This window comes from Rattus norvegicus, chromosome X (genome assembly GCF_021556685.1).
Source record: "Rattus norvegicus strain SHRSP/BbbUtx chromosome X, alternate assembly SHRSP_T2T, whole genome shotgun sequence".
NCBI lineage: Eukaryota > Metazoa > Chordata > Mammalia > Rodentia > Muridae > Rattus > Rattus norvegicus.
The window spans coordinates 11,161,822-11,188,638 of record NC_141554.1 but is presented as its reverse complement, the minus strand read 5'-3'; positions in this window follow the sequence as shown (position 1 = coordinate 11,188,638).

Here is a 26,817-nt window from a genome sequence, read left to right as displayed (position 1 = left end):
CTTTTATCCCAAAGGATGGTTTTGGCTCCTTTGTCAAAATCAAGTGACCATAGGTGTGTTTTCAATTCTAGTCCACTTGTCTATCTGTTTCTGTACCCCCAAAATACATTTTTTTACCACTATTGCTCTGTAATACTGCTTGAGTTCAGGGATAGTGATTCCCCCTGAAGTCCTTTTATTGTTGAGGATAGTTTTAGCTATCCTGGGTTTTTTGTTATTCCAGATGAATCTGCAAATTGTCTGTCTAACTCTTTGAAGAAATGGATTGGTATTTTGATGGGGATTGCATTGAATCTGTAGATCGCTTTTGGTAAAATGGCCATTTTTACTATATTAATTCTGCCAATCCATGAGCCTGGGAGATCTTTCCATCTTCTGAGGTCTTCTTCAATTTCCTTCTTCAGAGGCTTGAAGTTCTTATTGTACAGATCTTTTACTTGCTTGGTTAAAGTCACACCAAGGTACTTTATATTATTTGGGTCTATTATGAAGGGTGTTGTTTCCCTAATTTCTTTCTCGGCTTGTTTCTCTTTTGTGTAGAGGAAGGCTACTGATTTATTTGAGATAATTTTATACCCAGCCACTTTGCTGAAGGTGTTTAGCAGGTTTAGTAGTTCTCTGGTGGAACTTTTGGGATCACTTAAATATATGATCATATCATCTGCAAATAGTGATATTTTGACTTCTTCCTTTCCAATCTGTATCCCTTTGATTTCATTTTGTTGTGTGATTGCTCTGGCTAGGACTTCAAGAACTATATTGAATAAGTAGGGAGAGAGTGGGCAGCCTTGTCTGTCCCTGATTTTAGTGGGATTGCTTCAAGTTTCTCTCCATTTACTTTAATATTTGGTATTGGTTTGCTGTATATGGCTTTTACTATGTTGAGGTATGGGCCTTGAATTCCTGTTCTTTCCAGGACTTTTATCATGAAGGGGTGTTGAGTTTTTTCAAATGCTTTCTCAGCATCTAATGAAATGATCATGTGGTTTTGTTCTTTCAGTTTGTTTATATAATGGATCACGTTGATGGTTTTCCGTATATTAAACCATCCCTGCATACCTGGGATGAAGCCTACTTGATCATGGTGGATGATTGTTTTGATGTGCTCTTGGATTCGGTTTGCCAGAATTTTATTGAGTATTTTTGCGTCGATATTCATAAGGGAAATTGGTCTGAAGTTCTTTTTCTTTGTTGGGTCTTTGTATGGTTTAGGTATAAGAGTAATTGTGGTTTCATAGATGGAATTTGATAGTGCTCCATCTGTTTCAATTTTGTGGAATAATGTGGATAGTATTGGTATGAGGTCTTCTATGAAGGTCTGATAGAATTCTGCACTGAACCCATCTGGACCTGGGCTCTTTTTGGTTGGGAGATTTTAATGACTGCTTCTATTTCGTTAGAAGATATGGGTTTGTTTAAATGGTTTATCTGTTCCTGATTTAACTTCGGTACCTGGTATCTGTCCAGGAAATAGTCCATTTCCTGCAGATTTTCAAGATTTGTTGAATATAGGCTTTTGTAGTAGGGTCTGATGATTTTTTAATTTCCTCTGGCTCTGTTATGATGTCTTCCTTTTCATTTCTGATTTTGTGAATTTGTACACACTCTCTGTGTCCTCTGGTTAGTCTTGCTAAGCGTTTATCTATCTTGTTGATTTTCTCAAAGAATGCGATTTTGGTTCTGTTGATTCCTTTTTGTTTCTACTTGGTTGATTTCAGCTCTGAATTTGATTATTTCCTACCTTCTGCTCCTCCTGGGTGTGTTTGCTTCTTTTTGTTCTAGATCTTTTAGGTGTGCTGTTAAGTTGCTGATATATGCTCTCTCCTGTTTCTTTCTGTGGGCACTCAGAGCTATGAGATTTCCTCTTTGCACAGCTTTCATTGTGTCCCATAGGTTTGGGCATGTTGTACCTTCATTTTCATTAAATTCTAAGAAGTCTTTAATTTCTTTCTTTATTTCTTCCTTGACCAGGTTATCATTGAGTAGAGCATTATTCAACTTCCATGTATATGTGGGCATTCTTTCCTTACTGTTACTGAAGACCAGCTTTAGCCCGTGGTGGTCTGATAGCACGCATGGGATTATTTCTATCTTTCTGTACCTGTTGAAGCCTGTTTTATGACCAATTATATTGTCAATTTTGGAGAATGTACCATGACGTGGTGAGAAGAAGGTATATGCTTTTGTTTTAGGATAGAATGTTCTATAAATATCTGTTAAATCCATTTGCTTCATGACTTCTCTTAGTCTGTCTATGTCTCTGTTTAATTTTTGTTTCCATGATCTGTCCATTGATGAGAGTGGGGTGTTGAAATCTCCTACTATTATTGTGTGAAGTACAATGTGTGCTTTGAGCTATAGTAAGGTTTCTTTTATGTATGTAGGTGCCCTTGTATTTGTAGCATAGATATTTAGGATTGAGAGTTCATCTTGGTGGATTTTTCCTTTGATGAATATGAAGTGTCCTTCCTCATCTTTTTTGATGACTTTTGATTGAAAATCAATTTCATTCGATATTAGAATGGCTACTCCAGCTTGCTTCTTCAGACCTTTTGCTTGGGAAGTTGTTTTCCAGCCTTTTCCTCTGAGGTAGTGTCTCTCTTTGTCTCTGAGGTGTGTTTCCTGTAGGCAGGAAAATACTTGGTCCTCATTGCGTATCCAGTTTGTTAATCTGTGTCTTTTTATTGGGGAAATGAGTTCATTGATGTTGAGAGATAGTAAGGAATAGTGATTGTTGCTTCCTGTTACATTCGTGTTTGGATGGGAGATTATGTTTGTGCTTGTCTTCTCTTTGTTTTGTTGCAATCTCATTAGTTTCTTGCTTTGTCTAGGTTGTAGCTTGCCTCCTTATGTTGGGCTTTACCATTTATTATCCTTTGTAAGGCTGGATTTGTAGAAAGATATTATGTAAATTTGGTTTTGTCATGGAATATCTTGTTTTCTCCATCTATGTTAATTGAGAGCTGTGCTGGATACAGTAACCTGGGCTGGCATTTGTGTTCTCTTAGGGTCTGTATGACATCTTTCCAGGATCTTCTGGGTTTCATAGTCTCTGGTGAGAAGTTTGGTGTAATTCTTATAGGTCTGCCTTCATATGTTATTTGACCTTTTTCCCTTACTGCTTTTAATATTCTTTCTTTGTGTTGTGCATTTGGTGTTTTGACTATTATGTGATGGGAGGAGTTTCTTTTCTGGTCCAATCTGTGTGGAATTCTGTAGGCTTCTTGAATGTTTATGGGCATCTCTTTCTTTAGGTTAGGGAAGTTTTCTTCTATGATTTTGTTGAAGATATTTACTGGTCCTTTGAGCTGGGAGTCTTCACTCTCTTCTATACCTATTATCCTTAGGTTTGATCTTCTCATTGTGTCCTAGATTTCCTGTATGTTTTGGACCAGTATCTTTTTCCATTTTCCATTATCTTTGACAGTTGTGTCGATGATTTCCATGGAATCTTCTGCTCCTGAGATTCTCTTTTCTATCTCTTGCATTCTGTTGGTGATGCTTGTATCTACGGCTCCTTGTTTCTTCTTTTGGCTTTATATCTTCAGGGTTGTCTCCCTTTGTTCTTTCTTTATTGCTTCTATTTCCATTTTTAATTCCTTCACCTGCTTGATTGTGTTTTCCTGTAATTCATTCAGGGTTTTTTGCATTTCCTCTCTAGAGGCTTCTGCTTGTTTATTTGTGTTTTCCTGCATTTCTCTAAGGGAGTTCTTTATGTTTTTCTTGAAGTCCTCCATCATAATGATCAAATGTGATTTTAAATCTAGATCTTGGTTTTCTGGTGTGTTTGGATATTCCGTGTTTGCTTTGGTGAGAGAATTGGGCTCCGATGATGCCATGTAGTCTTGGTTTCTGTTGCTCGGGTTCCTGTGCTTGCCTCTTGTCATCACGTTGTCTCTGGTGTTACCTTGTTCTGCTATTTCTGACCGTGGTTTGACTATCCTATAGGCCTGTGTGTCAGGGGTGGTGTAGACCTGTTTTCCTGTTGTCTTTCAGCCAGTTATGGAAACAGAGTGTTCTGCTTTCGGGAGTGTAGTCTTTCATGTCTACTGGTCTTAAGGTGTTCCTGTGGGTGTGTGTCCCGAGTCCACCAGGAAGGTCAGTTGGAGTAGGAAAATTCATCTTACCTCTCGTCTCAGGCCTTGAGATGCTTCTCAGATCTGGTTTTCAGCTCTCCGAGAGGGCTGCAACCAAAAGTGCCTGCCCCGCCTTTGCTTGGGGCCCAGATGGTGATAGGCATTTTCCTCTAGTGTCAGAAATGTGGGCAGAGAGTAATATCCTCTGGCTTTCGAGGCATGTCTGCCACTCTGAAGGTCTAGTTCTCCCTCCCATGGGGTTTGGGTTCAGGGAGCTGTTTGACTGGGTCACTTGAGATCTGGGCAGTGTCTGGACCACAGAGATGAATGTCCCTATCTCCCTGTTCCCAGAGGCCCTATAAGGTTTCCTATTGGGCCAGGGATGTGGGCAGAGGTGGGCAGTACTAGTGGTCTCTCCTTCCCTGCAGTCTCAGGAGTGCCCACCTGTCTGGGCAGTGAGCTCTCTCTCCCACAGGGTTTGGCAGCAGGGAGCTGTGGGGCAATTGGACTTTGGATAGGGCTCTTTTAGTAGGCTTGGAAGAGCCTTTATGGAAGGAGCTCTGATTAAGGATAAGATATAGGGATTTTTCTCTTTGGGCTTGCAGGAACAACAGAGAGGCAGCTGGCAGGACACAGGTAAAGTGGTAATCTAGTAACAAGAGCTAAGGACCCCTCTTGGGTTTGGAGAACTCAAGAGAAAGGTAGACCATCTCTAAAGAATGGCAAAGAGAGAAAGTGATTCCAAAAGAGCTTAGTTGTAGACTCAGGCTTGTAAATAAGTATTTTGTATATAGTTCAGAAAATAAAGTTACTTCTCTGAGTTATCAAGTTTTAAACTCAGTTTATGCCTCTCATGTCTTTATCAGTACAAATATTGGACAATTTAAATGGCTGCATATTAAAAATAAATGCTGGGAGACAATGATCTCTCCTATAATCGCCCATTTCTCATACTGCTCTAAATTTCTCCCCTCAATGTGAATTCCCCATCTGGCCATTTCTGCCCAGGACATTCTAGGATGTTAATCAGTCTCAAGTTACTAAGTCCTTTTACCCTAGTCAGGGGCAGGGGAAGCATTGGAGGGTCAGCCATTACCTGACCATTAGCGCACAGTCCACATTGATTAGGTGACTCCATATATAGACTGATTCTATCCTAATCCAATCTATTGGGCAGGGTGATACAACTCATCCAAAACAATGGCCTTCTATAAATATCATTTAACACATTCAACAAATGCAGTATTTATCAGATTTCTCCAGAGAAGCAGAACCATAATCTATAATAATATTTATAATAAAAATTGATTAACATAGACCAAGAAGTCTATTTGCTATTTATATCTAAAGAACCAGTAAATCTAGTGATAATCCAATGAGCCCAAAGGCCTGAAAACCAGGAGAAGCTGATAAAATATATATATTCAGTGAAGTTTCATTACTTTCTAATGGTGGGGATGGGTCAAAGGAACAATGTCCCTGCCAGACATCATAGTCCATCCAATAAAAAAGCCAGGAATAAAAAAATAAAAATTAAAAAAAAGGCAGGAATAAGGTACCTATTTTGAAGATATTTGTCAGTGAGGTCCAATAGACCTCCCCAAACATTACAAGCCAGTGCTCCTTGTTATCCTCAAGAACCTGATGGTAAAGACCTTATTGCTGAAGACACCATGCACTTGAGTCATGGAACATTGAAAAGGCAAATTGGTACTGACTTAGAAGCTTCATCCTTAGTGACTAGCTTTCATAATGCCAGAAGGTTCTCTGCATGCTATTGGAGGAGAAAAGCAATCAGTAGCCTTACCTATTGGTGATCTACAATAACAGTTGTCCTGGTAATACATGCCCAATGGTGCAAAAGTGGCATAAATGTTACAAGAGTAACCATCCACTTCTTAGTATGATTTATGCACCCCTTTACAAGACAGAATCAATGTTAGACATTATACTTGGGGCCAATAATCCTCTCCTATTCCTCCTCCTAACTCCTCTTATATCCACTCTAAACCCCCAACTCTGTGTCCTCTCTTTTGCTTTTTAAAAAATAACCCATCAACTTTAATTTGTGTTGCCCATTTACTCTTTCTAAATGGACACAGTATTAAACTGACTCTTAAGGACTTGTCATTATATTCATAGATTAGTGTACCTTTCAAACTTCATCAGAGAAGACTTTTTTGCAGTAAACGGTGGTTGACACAGAACCTCCAACTGTTCAAGCTGCAGAAAATAAGAAACTGAAGAATGTTCAGCCCTAAATGAAACATCTATATTATATCTCCTCCTTCCAAATATCAGCGACCATTATGGGGGGGATTGTAAGACACAGCGGAGAAATACAAGGAAACAGTATTATATGGATACAGGAGGGATTTGTATATATGAACTCACAGTGGTGTGTTAGCATGTACAAGTCCTGCTCAAGATCAAGCCAGACAAAATCCCGGCATGGAGGGGAATTGGTGGTCATGAACTCACAGCCCCAGCCGAGGACATATTGGCAACTGATAGCTTCTGGGTGAGAGAAAGTCAGTTTTCTTTAAGAATGTGGCTCCTAGTAAGTTAACAACATCTATTAGATAGCCCCATACCCAAGAATATTTGAGCAGCACAAATTGGATGTAATGTGTTATTTTTAAAAGTAAAAGGGCATAAAGTTGGATGATTAAGGAGGTTTGGATGGATATGGGAGGAGTCAGAAGGAGGGGTGGAATATAATCAAAATACATTGCATAAAATTTTCAAAGAATTAATAAATCTTAAAAGCGAAAGCCTGAGAATGAAGGGTAGAGAGGTAGACATTGGTGTAAGACTCTGAATCTATCAGGAACAATGTGCAAGAGCAAGGAAAATGGAAGGACTCAGTTTAAGATAATATAAAATAAATTTGCCTTCTCTGCTTTTTGTTCTATTTGGGCCCTCAAGAAATTGGATGCTTCCACCCACATGGAAAAGACAAATTTTTGTTCAGTCTACTGATTCAGATGATAATGTCTTCCAGACAAATTTTTGTTCAGTCTACTGATTCAGATGATAATGTCTTCCAGAAAATATATATATCCCAAATTAATGTCTTACCAGCTATCTGGACTTTCCTTTACCCAATTAAGTCGATGTGTAAAACTGGCTCTCACAAATGCCTTGCAGTTTAATTTCATCGTAAAACTCCAGGCTGACATACATTAAGATTTTCTCTTTGATAATAGGCAAGCTCAGCTTTCCAAATGTGAGAGACAAAGCTACATTTGTACACAAACCTGGATGGCCTTTTGAGATCTCAGAGATCACACAGTTTTTGCCAACCAAGTACAAAAATCATAACTATTACCCAGAACACAAAATTCTTCTAAACTACAACCTTCAATGGCTACATGGTCATCAGTGACTACAAATATTTTATATGGAAGAGCCAAAGTGCTCCTATATTACTGCTGTTTGACACCTTGGCTGCTTCCAATTTTTCACAAAACTCTTGCAACTGCTGGTACTGAAGCAAAATAGTAGTAGTAGGCTTACCCCTGGGGCCTATGAGTTCCCTAACCATAAGCCAAGGCTGGCCTTTGTTTAAGAAATTACAATAGCTATATATTTGTTTTACTTCATACCTACTGCTTTGAAAAATTGGTTTCATGTCATGGTCATTTAAATAAGGTGTTAATTATCTTTTGAAAATGACTTTTATTTTGGTCAGTTTTAGGTTCACAGCAAACCTAAAAGGAATGCATGGAGTTCCCATAGATCTCTGTAGTGTGTAATTTTAAAAATGAAATCCTGTGATTGCACCCAGCCCTAGAAGTTAGCTTGGAGCCAAGCTGCTCTGATCAAAAACCCAAGCTAGCTCTCTCTGTCTCTACTTGCTAAGCTGACCAAACCAGTTTTTCCAGTTAATGCCTGAAGCAGCCCTGCATTTCTCAGGCCTGTGGCTGGCCTATAGAACACTAACTTATTCAGCTCCCCTTAGCCCCATAAAATGAAAACACTCGAGACTTATATTAAACCAGCCAGACTTATAACAGTAAATCTCCAACCCCAAAATGCCCCTGCAAAGAAAACGAAACTCAATTGATATAAATACAAGCTGCATGCTTAGATTGGTCAAATATGCCCTACACTACTCTATTGCCCATCTATGAAATCCCTAGCTACTAGCGTCTCCCTTAGGCCTTGTGGGTCTGCTCCATCTTCAATCTCTTCTTCACCCTCTGTCTTCCATCTCACTCCCCTTCTCTAAAACTTTTAGTTCTGCCTTTCCTTCCACTGTCCAATCACAGACTCTAATCTTATTAAGATTTCATCTGACTTCACCTGAGTATGTGATCTACTCTTTAGGGTATACCTCTTGAGGGAGCAGAAAATACAACAGCAATCAACAACAGATCTCTTTTATCCATATATTCATAGCCTCCTCTCTTAGTACTAAATCCCAGCAGAGTAGTACATCTTTTACAACTTATAAACCTACATTGACATATCATTGTTAACCAAAATTCATAATTCATATTAGAAGTCAGTCTTGGTACAATCTGTGTTATCATACAAGTTTATAAGGACATGACTTAATCTGTACAGTCTTATACATCACAGTTCCACTGTCTTTAAACTCCTCTGTGCTCTGCTGTTTCATCATGTCCCCAACAACCACTCATCACTTATTCCACTGTTTCCATTTTCAAACATGTCTACAGTTCCACCTGTTTTGAAATTTCATATAGTTACATCATTTTATTTGATTTGGGTTTTTGTTTTGGTTTTGGAGACAGATGTTTCAATAGCAAACTGTATTAATCTATGGACACAGAGATTCGCATTTAGAGAGAAGTTTGATTGTATGTCCATTTAGCAAAATAAGAGTAGTAGTGGTAGGCCTGTGAACTCCTCAACCATGGGATCTTAGCCAAATTTATAGAAGCAAGCATGTGTTTTCTCCCATGGAGTTTACCTTAAATCCAATCATAATGGGGTTGGTTATGCCCACAAAGTTTTAGGGTAGTTTGAGACCATGTTCATTCAGCAAAATAATAATAATAGGTTTACTCCTGGTACCTATAAGCACCCTAATCATGAGCCTAGGCTAGCTTGTGTATAGCCCACACTACTAACAGGATTAAAATGATGATGATTATGATGATGATGATGATATTTAATAGGCATTTATCTTTAACTCGAGTTACCTTACACAGGAATTACTGCTCTTGTCAAAGGCCAGAGGTTGCCAAATAACAAGCCCAGTGTCACGCACACACACACACACAACACACACACACACACACACAGACATACATACATACATACATATATATATATATATTTATGTCAGAAACATTAGAGGGGTAACCAACTACTTTTTGATTTGATTTGAGACCCATTCCACAGGAAGAAACTGTGCCTAGTACTGTGAATCTGGCTCAGAACTCATGATTTAAGAAGTAACATGCCATAGGGGTGAATCTATTAGTATTATTTTGCTAAATTGACATAGTATTACACTGCCTTCTAAATTTGTATCCTTGTATCCACATATTAGTACACCTTTAAGACATCATGAGAGAAATTTCTTTGTGCAGTAAATGGCAGTTAAAACAACATAGACAAACTAATAAAATACAGATAATAGTGTCTGTGGAGTTTGGGGCCTTAAATGAGACCTCTAAAACATGCCTTCTCTGCATATAAAGCCATTACAGAAGAGGGAGAAAATCTGCTAAAAGCCCTCAAAGTCAAGAAGAATTCTTGTCAAACAGTGCCTTCTGCATGTGACAAATCTGCTATACTCATGAACTCACAATAGCTGTGCATGCTTGCACAAAATCTTATATCAAGCTAATCAACACTACAGCATAGACACAGGAAGTACTCATAAGCCTCTACGTGCAACTGACAGTTGATGCTTTTGAGGGAGGGGGGTCAGTTTTCTTTATGAATATGGTTCCTGATATGTTGACTACTTTCCAGTGAATAACCTTATATCCATGAGTGTATATGCAGCACAGACTAGACTTGGTGTCTTATTTATAAAGAGAGAGAGAGGAAGAAAAGAGGGAGAGAGAAGATACAAAGTTAGGGAGTACTGGAAAGTGGGGAGTAGATCTGGTAGCAATTAGGAGGAGGAATGGAGGTAAATGTGATCAAAATACACTATATGAAATTCTCAAAGAATTGACAACAAATATTACACTAAAATTTAAAAGGTCATTTTAAAACTTCCTTTCCCAAAACTTAGCAGAGCCCATTGATTTCCTCTTGTTTTCTCTCCTTGAATAAATAGTAACCCTAGCATGATGTCCATGGTCAGAGGCTCTGCTCATTGCACATCTACAGTAAAAACAAAGACAAAGACAGTTGAGTCTGGGAATTCCCTCCACTTCATTGTTTTCTCTGAGGACAAGTATTGGACCACATGCCTATGTTGAATCCTAAAGCTACTAAATGGAAAATATTCTCATTTCTAGTAAAAGGTTTCACATAAAATTGAATATCTTGGTATTTTATGCTTTTTCTATGGAGAAAGACAGCATTCAAGGGCTTAGATATCCAAATATTTTTATTGAGACAATCTCTTCATGCCAGGCATGCCATGGTATCACATATGTATAATCTGAGCTTCATCCTTAACTACATGGTGAATTTCAACCTACCCCCATGAGCTACATGAGATTCTGAGTCAAAAAACCAAAACCAAACCAACCAAACAAACAAATAAATAAAAGATAGCAATCTTTTCATATTTCAAAGCCAAAATTCTGGATTTTAGAATCTATTTGATTTTTCAAAATGCAGTGTTTTAAAATTTAAACTTAGAGGCTCCTGATGTTTTGGACACAAATCAAATTAAGGATGCTTTCCTATAGTGGATACCTATGCAATATTCTCTACACCTTATCAAGTAAACAACACATGTCTCACAGTAAATTAAAAAACCCACCGTCTCTCAAGTGAATGCTTGAGTCAAACATTGCTTTTTTTGTGGACTATCCTAGTATTATGTTGCCATTGGTTTTTTGGGATTTTTTTTTTTGGTTTATTTTGATTTGTTTTGCTTTTTCTTCTCTTGTCTCGTCAGCCTCCTTGAGACCCTCTCTCAATGTCACAGATGTAAAACAATTTCTCTGGATTTCCAGTTTCTTATTTTTGTGTTAATATCTGTTCATTTCCTCCCAAAAGCTCTAGATAAAATTTAATTACTCAAACTTTCAGATGGATTTTCTCAAGAATCAGAGCATTCTCTCAAAAGAGTAAATACTAAAGAAATACCCAGGTGCATTAGTAGGTTTTCATACATTCCAGTTGTTTTGTTTTGGGTTCATCTCTCTTGCTGTAGCAAAATGCTGTGACCAAAAGCAGCATAGAGGGGTAAGCATTAATATGGCTTACATTTGCAGGTCATAGTCTATTATTGAAAGAAGTTGGGGCTTGAATTCAAGGCAGGAATCTTATTCCACGTTGCATTACTCCTAGCTAGGGAACTAACTTCCTCACATATAGGGAAATGCTTTGGAGAAAGGCTGTTTTCTTCCTCACTCATAGACCCATGCTTAGAAAGTCTTCTTCTAGAGCCCACTTGCCCAGGACTAGTGCTGTCTATCATGGACATCAATAAACAACTTCATCAATAAACAACAACAATTAACCAAGACAACTTTCAAAGCCATGCTCATGCTAAGGTAATCCTGTCAACCCCTCAACTGAGGCTCCATTCTCAGCTGACACTATGAGTCTAGGTTATATGACAGTTAAATATAACTAGAACATTAGGCAATAAAAGAAGATATTGAATTTCCCTCAAAAAGAGTCTGTCATGGACTGAATTCTCAATATCAGCTGTCAATTCATAATGAATGCCCAGTTAAAATTTTTATGGCTTCCAGTTGTAAATGTTCCCAAAATCCTATGTACTAAAGGGTTGCTTCCTGGGTGCTACTGGGAAATTTTAAAACCTTTAGGAAGTGGGGCCTAGTTAGAAGTAGCTCTTTGGGGACATAATCTTAAAGGATACATCGGAATAGTTTCCTCTTGCTCTCCTTTCTCCCTCTCTCCAACCATTTTCCCTTCTCTTTTGGTCACCATGAAGTGAGAAACTATCTTCTAGTACCACACACTTTTCCATGAATTGAAACCATGAACCCAAACAAACATTTTCTCATTTTAAGTTACTTATACCAGATACTTTAGGACAGCAATGGAAAGTTGATTCAAACAAACTTGAAAGTCCAAGAGGGGAAAAAACAAACAAACAAACAAAACCCAAAATATCAGAAACTAAGGAAATTTCCAAAGCAACATAGCAGAAAGTTTAAAGCAGGGAAAATGGTAATAAGTTTTCTGACTAAGAAACTAAGAACAAATACAGAAACACCAAGGGAACTAAGTGTGTAAGGAAATCCTAATTCTTTAGTGTTGGTCAGTGGAGTTTGCAGAAACACAATGATATTTGCCAGAACAGTGAATTTACCACCTGCCTGGTCCTACAGAGAACCATTGTTCTTAGCACTTTGTATCTTAACACTCCTGTCTTGCTTTTTCTCTCATTTTGACACAGTGGTTTACCCCTTTACTTTATTTTTGTTGTTCCTACTGTTACATGGGCCTCTCAGTTTGGGTTTTCCAGAAGGGAAGCACTGTCCATTCTCATACAGTAAGGCAGTATAAACTTTAATGAAGTTTTCATGAATATTCAGAGTGGGTACCATATTCACAGGATAAGATAACCCTGTTCCCCTACCTAAATAATGGTGAACCACATCTCCATTTTAGAGTATTTTTCTATATGTGTATGCTTATATGCATTATGCTGTGGTAAATATCAAAAATAGAGGTTTCTTTTACCCCACACTGGATCTGGCACCATAGTGCCATATGACATCTGTTGGATATTTTTATCTTAGTCAACAAAGCACCTCACTCACTATGCTCCATCCCATATCACACTGCTGATGGCTACTCTCTGAGTCTGGTAGCAATCTCTTTACATATCTAGTTCCTAAGGCAGGTCACCACAATGCCAGACATACACATCCCCTTTCCATGGTGACCCAGTGTGTCCAGCCACCACATACTGTCTTGAACTCAATTAAATTGCCAAATGAAAGAACACACAACACAATAATCTCTGATTCAATTGATAAGATATAATTGCCCACATAGATAAGATATAGTTAGCTCATCTAGACTCACAAAATCCTGTACACATCCATCCTTTAAGAATATTCATAAGAACCTGTACATGTGCAGAGAGGAATCTTAATACCTGCTGCCATGTTCTCTTAGCTCTTCCCCTCCCTCTCTCCAGTCTCCTCCACCTCTAAAACTTTTCTCCCACCTATCCTTCCTTCTCATCCAATGATAGGCCTCATTCTATCTTGGACCTGCCTTCACCTGTATAATGACATCATCCTACAGCATTGTGTACCTATATGTAAAGAAAAATCATTCTAATTGGATTATTGGGAGTCGGTTGCACATGTAAGCTTCTTTACCCCTATGCACTTCACTGTATGTTTTTGGTAAACAAAGACATTCTCCCATATAAGTGCAGTGTGATTGCCATTGTCCTGTTGGGTGACAGTCCAACAATACTATTAGTCAATCTTCAGACTTATTCAGGTTCTGGCAATTCAATATATGTATTATAGAAAAAGTTCTGGTCTGGGATTGAATCCAGCTGCTACACAGAGCATTCAACTGTCCTGGTACTTTTGTCACCTTTAGCTTTGAATGCTTCCTTCATCTCTCAGAATTTTGACATGTTCAAAAGTCCCATTATTTTGTAGATTATTTCTCCATTTTGTTTGTCTGATGTTCCCTCTGATATGGACTGAGGTGGTCCGTTTTTGGCAGGAGTGCTACAAATGTGATCAGTGGCATCCTTCTCTGTGAGGCATACCATGAGATTCATGGTGTCATCAGTTTATTCCATAACCATCAATATTACATTCCATCACTTTGTTATGTCTATCCATATGCCTCTCTTTCTCTGAATGTCATATAGATTGACCCCACACTCTTAACGGCTACGCTGTAGAAATACCTCTAGTAATGGATAAATGGATACTACTGGATACTAATGGATACTGGCCACAGAGGGCACCACGTCTCGTGAGGAAGTTCTCACAAGGACTTTACAGTATTGTAAGGAAGATGTATATCTATCAAAAATATGTTTTATTGTTTCCATGGATAACTCAACTTAGAGGAATGTGGGAGTAGAAGTTACATTTGAGGTCTAAAGAGCTCCCAGAGGAGGAGGGTTTGGGAAGCTGTTAAACATTGTTAAGAAATTAGGCTTATAGGAAAACATCCAGGATCACAGGAGAGGCCACAACATCTGCCACAACCTCTGACAGGACACCCAGAGTAACTGGGTCCCCCAGGATCCAGAGACACAGGAACCCCCACCCAGCCAGTGGCACGGGACCCTTCCAGTGTGAACCAGTGCGCTGATCAGACCTTGAGAGCTGGATCCAGACCCACTCCCACAACACTCAGAGGAAGCCCAACTCCCCGGTGCCCTAACATGCCCAAGATCAGAGGTAAGGAGGGCACAACTGACCCAACACTGGGAGTAACTGGGACCCTCAGGATCCCTAGGGATGCAGGAAAACCCACCCAGCCAATGGCAGGGGTTCCTTCCAGTCTGAACCAGTGCCCTAGAAGACATTGGGCGCTGGTTCCACAACCACTCCTACAATACCCAGAGGGAGCCCTACTCCCAGGTACTTTGAAACACCCAGGATCACAGGAGAGGCAAAAAATATCTTCCCCAACACCTACCCCAAAACCTGGAATAACTGGATCCCCCAAGATCCAAGAATGCAAGACTCCCCAACCAGTCAGGCTCACATGTTCCTTCTAGTTCTTAAAGAGTGCCCTGAGCAGATCTTAGGCCCTGACTCCACACCAAGTAACACAATACCCAGAGGAAGCTGGACTCCCAGGTGCTCTAACATGCCCAGATTCAGAGGTTTTCTGTAATGCCCAGGATCACAGGATCACAGAATCACAGAGGGAGTTCAACTCCCAAGAGAACAGACAAAACCAGGATCTCAGGATCACAGGATCCAAGAATCATAGGATTATAGAGAAAGCTGGAATCTGAGGAGCTCTGACACAGCTAGGATCACAGGAGGGACAGGCTTCAGTCAGACAGGTAACAATAGAGATAACCAGATGGCTAGAGGCAAGCACAAGAAAATAAACAACAAAAAAATGAGGCTACTTGCCATCATCTGAACCCAGTTCACCCACTACAGCAAGCCCTGGATACCCTATCACACCAAAAAAGCAAGATTTAGATTAATAATCACATCTCATGATGATGATAGAGGACTTTAAGAGGGACATAAATAACTCCCTTAAAGAAATACTGGACAACACAGGTAAACAAGTGGAAGCCTTTAAAGAGGAAAAACAAAAATCCCTTAAAGAATTACAGGAAAACACAACCAAACAGAAGAAGGAATGGGACAAAATCATACAGGATCTAAAAATGAAAATATAAACAATAAAGAAATCACAAAGGCAGACAAGGCTGGAGATAGAAAACCTAGGAAAGAGATCAGGAGTCATAAATGCAAACAATACCAACAGAATATAAGAGATAGAAGAGAGAATCTCAGGGGCAGAAGATACCATAGAAGACATTGACAGGATGGTCAAAAAAATGCAAAATGCAAAAAACCCCTAACCCAAAACATGCAGGAAATCTAGAACACAATGAGAAGACCAAACCTAAAAGTAATAGGTATAGAAGAGAGTGAAGATTCACAATTTAAAGGGTCAGTAAATATCGTCAACAAAATTATAAAAGAAAAATTTCCTAACCTAAAGAAACAAGTGCCCATGAACATACAAGAAAGCTATAGGACTCCAAATAAGCTGGAACATAAAAGAAACTCATTCTATCACAGAATAATCAAAACAGAAAATGCACAAAACAAAGAAAGAGTATTAAAAGCAGTAAGGGGAAAAGGGCAAGTAACATATAAAGGCAGACCTATCAGAATTACACCAGACTTCTCACCAGACACTATGAAAGCCAGAAGTTCCTGGAAAGATGTCATACAGACCCTAAGAGAACACAAATGACAGCCCAGGATACTATACCCAACAAAATTCTCAATAAACATAGGTGGAGCCACCAAGATATTCCATGACAAAACCAAATTTACACAATGCCTTCACACATAGACAGCCTTACAAAAGATTATAGATGGAAAACTCCAACACAAGGAGGGAAACTACACCCTAGAAAAAGTGAGAAAGTAATTTTCTTTCAACAAGCCCAAAAGAAGATCGTCACACAAACATAATTCCACCTCTAATAATAAGAATAACAGAAATCAAGAATCACTGTTGCTTAATATCTCTTAACATCAATGGGCTCAATTCCCCAATGAAAACACATAGACTAACTGAATTGATACATAAATAGAACCTGGCATTTTGCTGCATACAGGAAACGCACCTCAGTGGTATAGATAGACACTATCTCAGAGTAAAAGGCTGGGAAAACGTTTTCCAGGCAAATGGTCCCAATAAGTAAGCTGGAGGACCCATTCTAATATTGAACAAAATCAACTTTAAACCAAAAGCTATCAAAAAAGAAAAGGAAAGACACTTGATATACATCAAAGGAAAAATCTACCAAGATGAACTTTGAATTCTGAACATCTGTGCTCCAAATGCAAGGTCACCCACATTCATAAAAGAAACTTTACTACATCTCAAAGCACACATAGGAACTCCTACAATAATAGTGGGAGATTTCAACACCCACTCTTATCAACATGGAAACTGAAACTAAACAGAGACATAGTGAAACTAACAGAAGTTATGAACCAAATAGATTTAACAGATACCTATAGAACAATTCATCCTAAAACAAAAGAATATACCCTCTTCTCAGCAGCTCATGGTTCCTTCTCCAAAGTTGACCATATAATGGGTAACAAAAAAGGGCTCAACAGACAAAAGAAGATTAAAATAATCCCTTGCATCCTATCAGATCACCATGGACTAAGGCTGGTCTTCAATAATACCAAGAACAACCGAAAGCCCACACGCATATGGAAGCTGAACAATGCTCTATTCACTGATAACTTGGTCAAAGAAGAGAGAAATTAAAGACATTTTAGAATTTAGTGAAAATGAAGGCACAACATACTCAAACTTAAGTGACACAATGAAAACAGTGCTAAGAGAAAATCTCATAGCTCTGAGTGCTTCCAAAAAGAAACTGGAGAGAGCATATACTAGCGTTTTAAGAGCACACCTAAAAGATCTAGAAAAAAAAAAAAAGAAGCAAATACACCTAAGAGGAGTAGCAGAGAGCAAGAATAATCAAACTCGGGACTGAAATCAACCAAGGAGAAACAAAGAGAACAACGAATCAACAAAACTAGGAGTAGGTTCTTTGAGAAAATCAACAAGATAGATAAACCCTTAGCGAGACTAACCAGAGGTCACAGAGAGTAAGTCCAAATTAACAAAATCAGAAAGGAAAAGGGGGACATAACAACAGAATATAAGGAGATTAAAAAAATCATCAGATACTATTACAAAAGCCTATACTCCACAAAATGGAAAACCTGGAGGAAATGTGTTGTAAATATATAAAAAATAAAAAACTGCCTTTATTCCATTAGAATCCAGCACTGCGGTGCACCATGATATCTGATAAATATCTTAAAACTCAGCCAGCAGTCTCTTACCTGCTTTGATTTATCCCATATCACACTGCCAAAGGACTTTCTCTGAGCTGTGGGCAATCTCTCTACCTATCTAGTTCCCAAGGCAGGTTTCCATGCCCGAAACACACATCCCAACTCTGTGGTGGCCCCTCTACCACCACACACTCTCCCAAACTCAGTTCTCCACATGAAAGACCACACAACACAATAACCTTTGACCCAATTGATAAGATATAATTGCCCACCTAAACATACAAAGCCCAATAAACATCCATTCCTTAAAAACATTCATAAGAACCTGAAAAGGTACAGTGTGGAATTTTAACATCACCTGCCATACTGTCCTGCCACAGCTTCTCTCCCTGTGCCTCCTGTCTCTCCTCCTTTCCATTCCAGTCTCCTCCTCTTCCTTCAAACTCTTCTCCCACCCATCCTTCCTTATTGTCCAATGACAGGCCTCCTTCTATCTTGTACCTGCCTCACCTGTGACATCATCTCATAGAAATGGACAATTTTCTGGACATATATCAGGTATCAAATTAAATCAGGATCAGATAAACAATCTGAATAGTCCCGTAACTCCTGAAGAAATAGAAGCAGTCATTAAAATTTCCCAACCAAAAAAAGCCCAGGAGCAGACGGGTTTAGTGCTGAATTCTATCAGACCTTCATAGAAGACATAATACCAATATTATCGATACTATTCCACAAAATAGAAATAGGAGGAGCCCTACCCAATTCCTTCTATGAAGTCACAATTACACTTATACCTAAACCACACAAAGACCCAACAAAGAAAGAGAACTTCAGACCAATTTCCTTTATGAATATTGATGCCAAAATACTCAAGAAGATTCTCAAAAACTGAATCTAAGAACACATTAAAAGGATCATCCATCATGATCAAGTAGGCTTCATCCCAGGGATGCAGAAATCCATATATAGAAATCCGTCAACATAATCCACTATATAAACAAACTCAAAGGAAAAAAACCACATAATCATCCCATTAGATGCTGTGAAAGCATTTGACAGAATTCAACACCCCTTCATTGTAAAAGTCATGGAAATGTCAGGAATTCAAGGTCCGTCCCTAAACATAGTAAAAGCAATATATAGCAAACTGGTAGCCAACATCAAGCTAAATGGAGAGAAACTTGAAGCAATCTCACTAAAATCAGGGACTAGAGAAGGCTGCCCACTCTCTCCCTATTCTTTCAATATAGTACTAGAAATCCTAGACAGAGCAATCAAACAACAGAAGGAGGTCAAATGGATATAAATTCAAAATGAAGAAGTCAAAATATCACTATTTACAGATAATATGATAGTATACCTAAGTGACCCCAAAACTTACACCAGAGAACTACTAAGCCTGATAAACAACTTCAGCAAAATGGCTGGGTATAAAATTAACTCAATCAAACCAATAGCTTTCCTTTATTCAAAGGATAAGCAGTCTGGGAAAGAAATTAGGGAAATGCCACTCTTCACAATAGTCACAAATAATACAAATACTTTGGTGTGACTCTAACCAAGCAAGTGAAATATCTGTGTGACAAAAACTTCAAGTCTGAAGAAAGAAATTGAAGAACATCACAGAAGATGGAAAGATTTTCCATCCTCATGGATTAGCAGGATTAATATAGTAAAGATGGCCATTTTGCCAAAAGCCATATACAGATTCAATACAATGTACATCAAAATTCTAACTCAATTCTTCATAGAGTTAGAAAGAGCAATTTACAAATTGATTTGGAATAACAAAAAACCCTGGATAGCAAAAATTATTCTTAACAATAAAAGAATTTCTGGGGGAATCACCATCCCTGACCTCAAGCTGTATTACAGAGCAATAGTGATAAAAAAAAATGTATGGTATTGGTACAGAGACAGATAGGTAGATCAATGGAATAGAATTGAAGACCCAGAAATGAACCCACACACCTATGGTCACTTGATCTTTGACAAAGGAACTAAGACCATCCAGTGTAAAAAAAGATAGCATTTCAACAAATAGTGCTGATTCAACTGTGGGTCTTCAAATTCATCCACTCTTATTGCCTTGTAGAAAGCTCAAGTCCAAGTAGATCAAGGACCTCCACATAAAACTAGATGCATGGAAACTAATAGAAGAGAAATTGGGTAAAAGCCTTGACCACATGGGCACAGGGGAAAAATTTCTTAACAGAACACCAATGGCTTAGGCTCTAAGATCAAGAATGGACAAATGGGACCTCATAAAATTGCAAAGCTTCTGTAAGGGCAAGGAAACTTTCATTAGGACAAAACAGCAACCAACAGATTGGGAAAAATCGTACCAATCCTACATCTGACAGAGGGCTAATATCCAATATATACAAAGAGCTCAAGAAGTTAGATTCCAGAGAATCAAATAACCCTATTTAAAAAATGGGGTAAGAAGTAAACTAAGAATTTTCAACTGAGGAATATCGAATCGCCATGAAGTACCTAAAAAATATTCAACATCCTTAAGTATCCAGGAAATGCAAATCAAAACAACCCTGAGATTCCACCTCACACCAGTCAGAAAGGCTAAGTTCAAAAACTCAAGTGAGAGCATATGCTGATGAGGATATGGAGAAAGAGGAACAATCCTCCATTGTTGGGGGGATTGCAAGCTGGTACAACCACTCTTTGAAAATTGGACACAGTACTTACTACCTGAGGACCTAGATATACCACACCTGGGCATATACTCAAAAGATGCTCCAACATAGTTATATGTTGAACACATGCTCCACTGTGTTCAGGACAGCCTTATTTATAATAGCCAGAAACTGGAAAAAACCCAGATGTCCTTTAACAGAGGAATGAATTCAGAAAATATAGTACATCTACACAATGGAGTACTACTCAGCAATTAAAAACAATGACTTCATAAAATTCTTAGGCACATGGCTAGAACTAGAAAATATCATCCTGAGTGAGGTAACCCAGTCACAAAAGAACACACATGGTATGTACTCACTGATAAGTGGATATTAACCCAAAAGCTTGGAATACCTAAGATATGATTTTCAGACCACATCAAGCTCAGGAAGAAGGAAGATCAAAATGTAGATGTTTCAGTATTTCTTGGAAGAGTGAACAAAAATATTCAAAGGAGGAAATAGGGAGACAAAATGTGGAGCAGAGACTGAAGGAATGGCCATCCAGAGACTGCCACACATGAGAATCCATCCCATATGCAGTCACTAAACCCAGCCACTATTGAGGATGCCAAGAGGTGCATGCTGACAGGAGCCTGATATAGCTGTCTCCTAAGAAGCTCTTCTAGAACCTGACAAATAGAGAGGTGGATGCTCACAGCCAACCACTGGACTGAGACCTTGGTCCCCAATGCATTAGTTGGAGAAAGGACTGAGGTAGCTGAGGGGATTTGCAGCCCCATAATAAGAACAACAATATCAACCAGCTAGTCCTGCCAGAGCTCCCAGGGACTAAACCACCAACCATGGAGTGACCCATGGCTCCAGACACATATGTAGCAGAAGATGGCCTTGTTGGGCATCAATAGGAGGAGAGGCCCTTGGTCCTATGAAGGCTCAATTCCCCAGTACAAGGGAATGCATGAGGGAGTGGGTAGGTGAATGGGGGAGCACCCTCATTGAGGCCGTGAGTGTGGGGGATGGGAAGGGGGTTCCCAAAGGGGAAATATGATAGGGGATTTGAAATATAAATAAAGAAAATATCCAATAATAGAAAAAAAAGAAATTAGGCCTTTAGGTTTGACCTGAGTACTTCAGAGCTGGGACAAACCATAATAGGGAGGTAGGAAGAGTAAGAAATAGTCTGGGCACTGATTTAAGAGTAAAAACAAGACATTGTTTTCTCATACAAGAAGACCCTGGCAATCTTTTTGGGGGAGTTGCTGGCAGGATGAACAGGGTGGCAAAAAGTAAGCCAGGATTAGGGACTCAAGGTCTCTCAGGAATCAGAAGATACAGTCAGATTAATGGGGGACCAAAGCCAGAGTAACTAGAAAGAATCTGGCTAATTAGTCCCCAGCTCCCAAGCTCTAATTTCACTAAGCATCAATAGCCTTGCCAGGCATGTTCTGAAAGAAGCATTCATCGAAGTTCTAGATGCAACGACTATGGCATTTGGCATTATCATCAGTTCCCTATGGGAAATCACAAGAGTTAAGGTAGGGGAGAGAGACAGAGAGAGAGAGAGAGAGAGAGAGAGAGAGAGAGAGAGAGAGAGAGAGAGAGAGAGAGAGAGAGAGGATTGTTGGTTGGGAGAGGCTTGGGTACTCGGTTTAAAAATTATCTACAGGGTCTTTACATATGGACTTCATCCTGTGTGTACATAACAAAGTGATGAAGAGTAAGTCTGGCATTCTAGTTTTCATTTCACTGGCTACATCTAAACTCAAATTAGAATCTTTTCAAAACAGCATTTTCACCCACTCCTGCACTAAGACCAGGAGCTGGCACTTCTCTGAAGAATCCTTTGCCTATAATCTGGTTGAGAATTAAAGTCTCTCATTAAATAGAGACCTCATTATAGTTTGCTTTAATCTACAGCCCAGAGCACAGTCATTTACCTGAATTGTTGCACACACTTCCCACTACTTGTTATCTGTCTCCGTACTTTAATTATGTTGCCATGAATATAATTCCATATCCCACCATACTTAAGTGAGATTTCTGTTAAATATAACTGTGTGCCCATAACTCTCTGAGTATGTTTGTGTGGCAGACAAACTTTAGTACTACTCTGGAGGCTGAAATAAACAAAAATGGATCTAAAAGTAATAACTTGTTATGTCAGTAGAACTTTGACACTGAAATTTCTCACCAATTTATTAAAAAAAACACATATAACACACTTTAAGAGTGATTTTTTTCTTCAGCTTTAGCAACAAGAAAATCTTTATAAGGAAATGACCATTCCCTAGAGGCTGTTGTTGCCAACTAACCACCTCACCAGGGACTTTTCTCTGGTAGGAAATTAATTTAAAAACAAAACTACAATGAAATATATACTTTTGTTTCACTTATTTATTATTTACTTTGGGGCCAAAAATTGCTTTAGAAGCAATTCTCCCGAGAGTTTGATAGAATAAAATAAAATCTTAGAATCAGCAGCAAGGCAGAAGGTATAAAGGCCTTCTACATCATCCGTCCATCTGCACAGACATCCTTATTGCCCAGAAAATGATTGCTATTAGTACTTAAACTGCTTCTGATATATTGTCTTAGGAAGCCATGTACCACTTTATTTCTGTCTCAGAAGAGACATTTTTCGTGAGAAGTCTTCACGAAGTTTGTTGCACTTCTACTTGCTCTAATATATGTATATGCTTTGGTTGGGCTTTACATAAAATACATGGTTAATAAAACCTGGACTAGCAAATAATCATTTGTACTAAATTCATTCCCAACCTCATGCCATGTGATAATGATCTCAAAGAGCTTGAGGAATAACAGCTCTACAAGTTTATTTGCAGTCTCTGATTTTATTATTCATATTACAATTTGGCAATTCTGGGACTTCAGTCCAGGGACATGAAGCCACTCCAGGCAAGTGTTCTGCCACTAAGCCATTCTCTCAGCTCACTGTCTCATTGAAAAACAGTATATGAGTGAGCAATCTTGAGAATATTCTTATTGAGAGTAGAGGAAACTGCTGTTCAAACTTAACTACTAGTCCACTGGGGACCAGGCAAATGACTTCCTCCATTTACACTCATGCAACTCCCTCTCCACACCTACCTGTAGCCTACTAAAATGGCAGGTATCAGATTAGACCAGCTCTCATTCCTTTTGACAGCAGATGAAGGTTAGTACAGAGATTACTGACTTGTCAAAATGTAGAAATTAGTGTAGGTAATACACTCAGCCCTAAATGGGGCATCTTTATGATATCTTCTGTTGTCAACTCTCAACAAGCATCACAAAGGGGTGGTGAGATTTTTAAGGGCCAGAGGTATGGAAGGAGTGCTGCCTCAAAAGATCTTCTGGACACTACTTTTTACTATTGTGCTTGTAAACTATGGTTGCCTCCAAAAGATCAAGTCAGCCAACATTCTGGTATGACTGAAGGAAGGATTCATGAGGGCCCACTCCTAGAGGAGAAATTATTGACAGTTGATGGCCACTGCAAAGGGAGAATTGGTTCTCTTTAGGTATGAGGACCCTGGTATGTTGACCATGTTCTAGTGGGTTGGTTTCACATCAGCACATTTGCATGGGACTAAGTTTGGAATGAGGATATGGGAAGGATTTGGGAAGAGTTAGAAAGGGGAAATATTAAGTGGACATGACCAAAATAGAGTGTAAAAGATGTATGAAATTCTCAAAGAATGAATTTAAAATTTTAAGAATAGAGAAAACTAAAGCACAAAATTTTGATCACTTTTAATAGAGAGTAAATAGAATTGGTTTTATACACCTTTGGGATATTATAAACCCCAGGTTAATGTTTCCCTCCTGCTATGAACTATCCAAAACTCATAGTCCAGAGTGCACTGCCATTACCACTGTTGCAAAGGAGCCATGCTAGTAGAATAACTATTGCTTATTTGTAGGGTTGTACTTGTTTAAAAAAGGGAAATAGAAAAAAAGGAAGGACACAACTGTTCCTAGATATGGTGGAGGAGGTTGATTCTAGATAAAGGGGGAAGCACAGCCAGAGGCAGAGACTTCTGCTCATGATCGTACTAAGTTGAGCCATGTGAGGAAACTGGGGAGGAGAGAGGAACAGAAGACCAAGAGGGGCAGACTGGGCCAAGAGGCTGGCACAGCCAAATGGCTGAGCGATATAGATACTAGGAAAGCTGTGGAGGGAGAATTCAGGGTATGGAGCAGGGTATGCCAGCCAGAAGGGCCTTGTAAAAGGTAGAGATAAGGATTCTGTGAGAATCTGGGTGCCAGCATCTACGTTGATATGTTAAGGGACACCTCAGTTAACCATTTGTCTTGGGTTTGAGACCTAAAAGTAGTTTAAATGTTAAATGTCCCCCATAGGTTTGTGGATTTGCACACTTATTCCCCAGCTGGTGGCACCAGTTTGGGAGGTTATAGAACATTTGGGAGGTAGATCCTCTCTGGAGGAAGTAGGTAGCTCATGTCAGGTTCTTGAGGTTTTATATTCTGGTCTGACTTCTTGTCAGCTCTGCTTCTTGACTCTGGATACAATATGACTAGCTCCCTTATGCTACTGATACCATGCCTTCTCCAACAGAATGGACTAGATCCTCTTGAGAGAGGATCTATAAGCTGAAATAAACCCATCTATCCTTAAGCTCCTTGTCAGGGTTTGGTCACAGCAAGAAGTTCATGGGATAAGTCAAGCTGCTACATAAATTGATTACTAAACTCTTAGCTGAAAAGAAAGAAAGAAAAAGGAAGAAAGTGGAGGCAAAGAGATTGCCTTGTGGTTTGTTAGTTTGGAGCTTTTTCTTTTTCTTTTTTTAATGTTTTGTGCTGATCCTGAATCTATTATTGACTTTTTCCTCTTGGGAACATTTGGCGTGATAACTGGGCTAAAAAGGATGGCTCAGCAGATAAAGGCACATGCTGACAAGCCTGATAACCTGAGTATGATCCCTATCATTCTCAAATACAAGAAATACTGAGGTTTCTGAATCCACTCAACCTTCCCAGTTTGTGTCTGGTGACACAGTTCCACTTGACCCACACTCTAGCATGTCAATAAATATTTGAAAAGAAAGACAAGGAAAGCATATATTAAAAACATTAATTTGTCACCCAAATACCATATCCTATTTAACATTCCAATCTAATAGTTCTAGTTATTTTTTCACGGAAATTCTTGTAACTGATTCACTGGTTTGTCAAGGTAACTGAAGCTACAGTATTATTTCACCCTAGATATACTTCATTACTTTGGTTTTGGGTAAAGGAGGTGCTTAAAGGCAGCAATCATGGATTGATTTAAATAACAAAGACAAGAAGTACTTTGTCCAGCATGATAATGTTGGAAGCGCTGAGGACCCATCCCTAGAAATTTAAGAGTACACTGAGCTCCATGGAGACTGCCAGGGCAAGTCAGAGTTGGACAGGCACTGGGCGACTCTGTGCCTCGAGAAGGAAAATCAACTAAACATGGGCAAAGGAGATCCTAAGAAGCCAAGAGGCAAAATGTCCTCATATGCATTCTTTGTGCAAACCTACCGGGAGGAACACAAGAAGAAACACCTGGATGCTTTTGTCATCTTCTCAGAGTTCTCCAAGAAATACTCAGAGAGGTAGAAGACCATATCTGCTAAAGAAAAGAAGAAATTTGAAGATATGGCAAAGGCTGACAAGGCTCATTATGTAAGAGAAATGAAAACCTACATTTTCCCCAAAGCAGAGACCAAAAAGAAGTTCAGGGACCCCAATGTACCCAAGAGACCTCCTTCAGCCTTCGTCTTATTCTGTTTTGAGTACCGCCCAAAAATCAAAGGCAAGCATCCTGGTTTATCCATTGGTGATGTCTCGAAGAACTAGGAAAGATGTGGAACAACACTGCCAGGAATGACAAGCAGCTCTATGAGAAGGCTGCCAAGCTGATGGAGAAGCATGAGAAGGCTATTGCTGCCTACAGAACTAAAGGAAACAAATGAGGCAAAAAGGGGGGTGGGGTGGGTGATCAATACTGAAAAGGACAAGAAAAAGAAGGAAGAGGAAGACGATGAGGAGGATGAAGAGGATGAGGAAGAAGACAAAGATGAAGAAGAAGATGATGAATAAGTTGGTTCTAGCGCAGTTTTGTTTTCTTTTCTATAAAGCATTTAACTCTCCCCACCCCCGTACACAACTCACTCCTTTTAAAGAAAAAAATTGAAATGTAAGACTGTGTAAGATTTGTTTTAAAACTGTACAGGGTATTTTTTTTCATATAGTTAACACACTATCGAATGTGTCTTTAGATAGTCCTGTACTGGTGATATTTTCAATAGCCACTAACCTTACTTGTTTTTTGTTTTATGTTTTTTATTTTATGGTTTTTTATCTTTTTTTTCTTCTGATTTTTTTTTCTTTTGGTTTTATTTTTGGGGTTTTTTCATCTTTAGT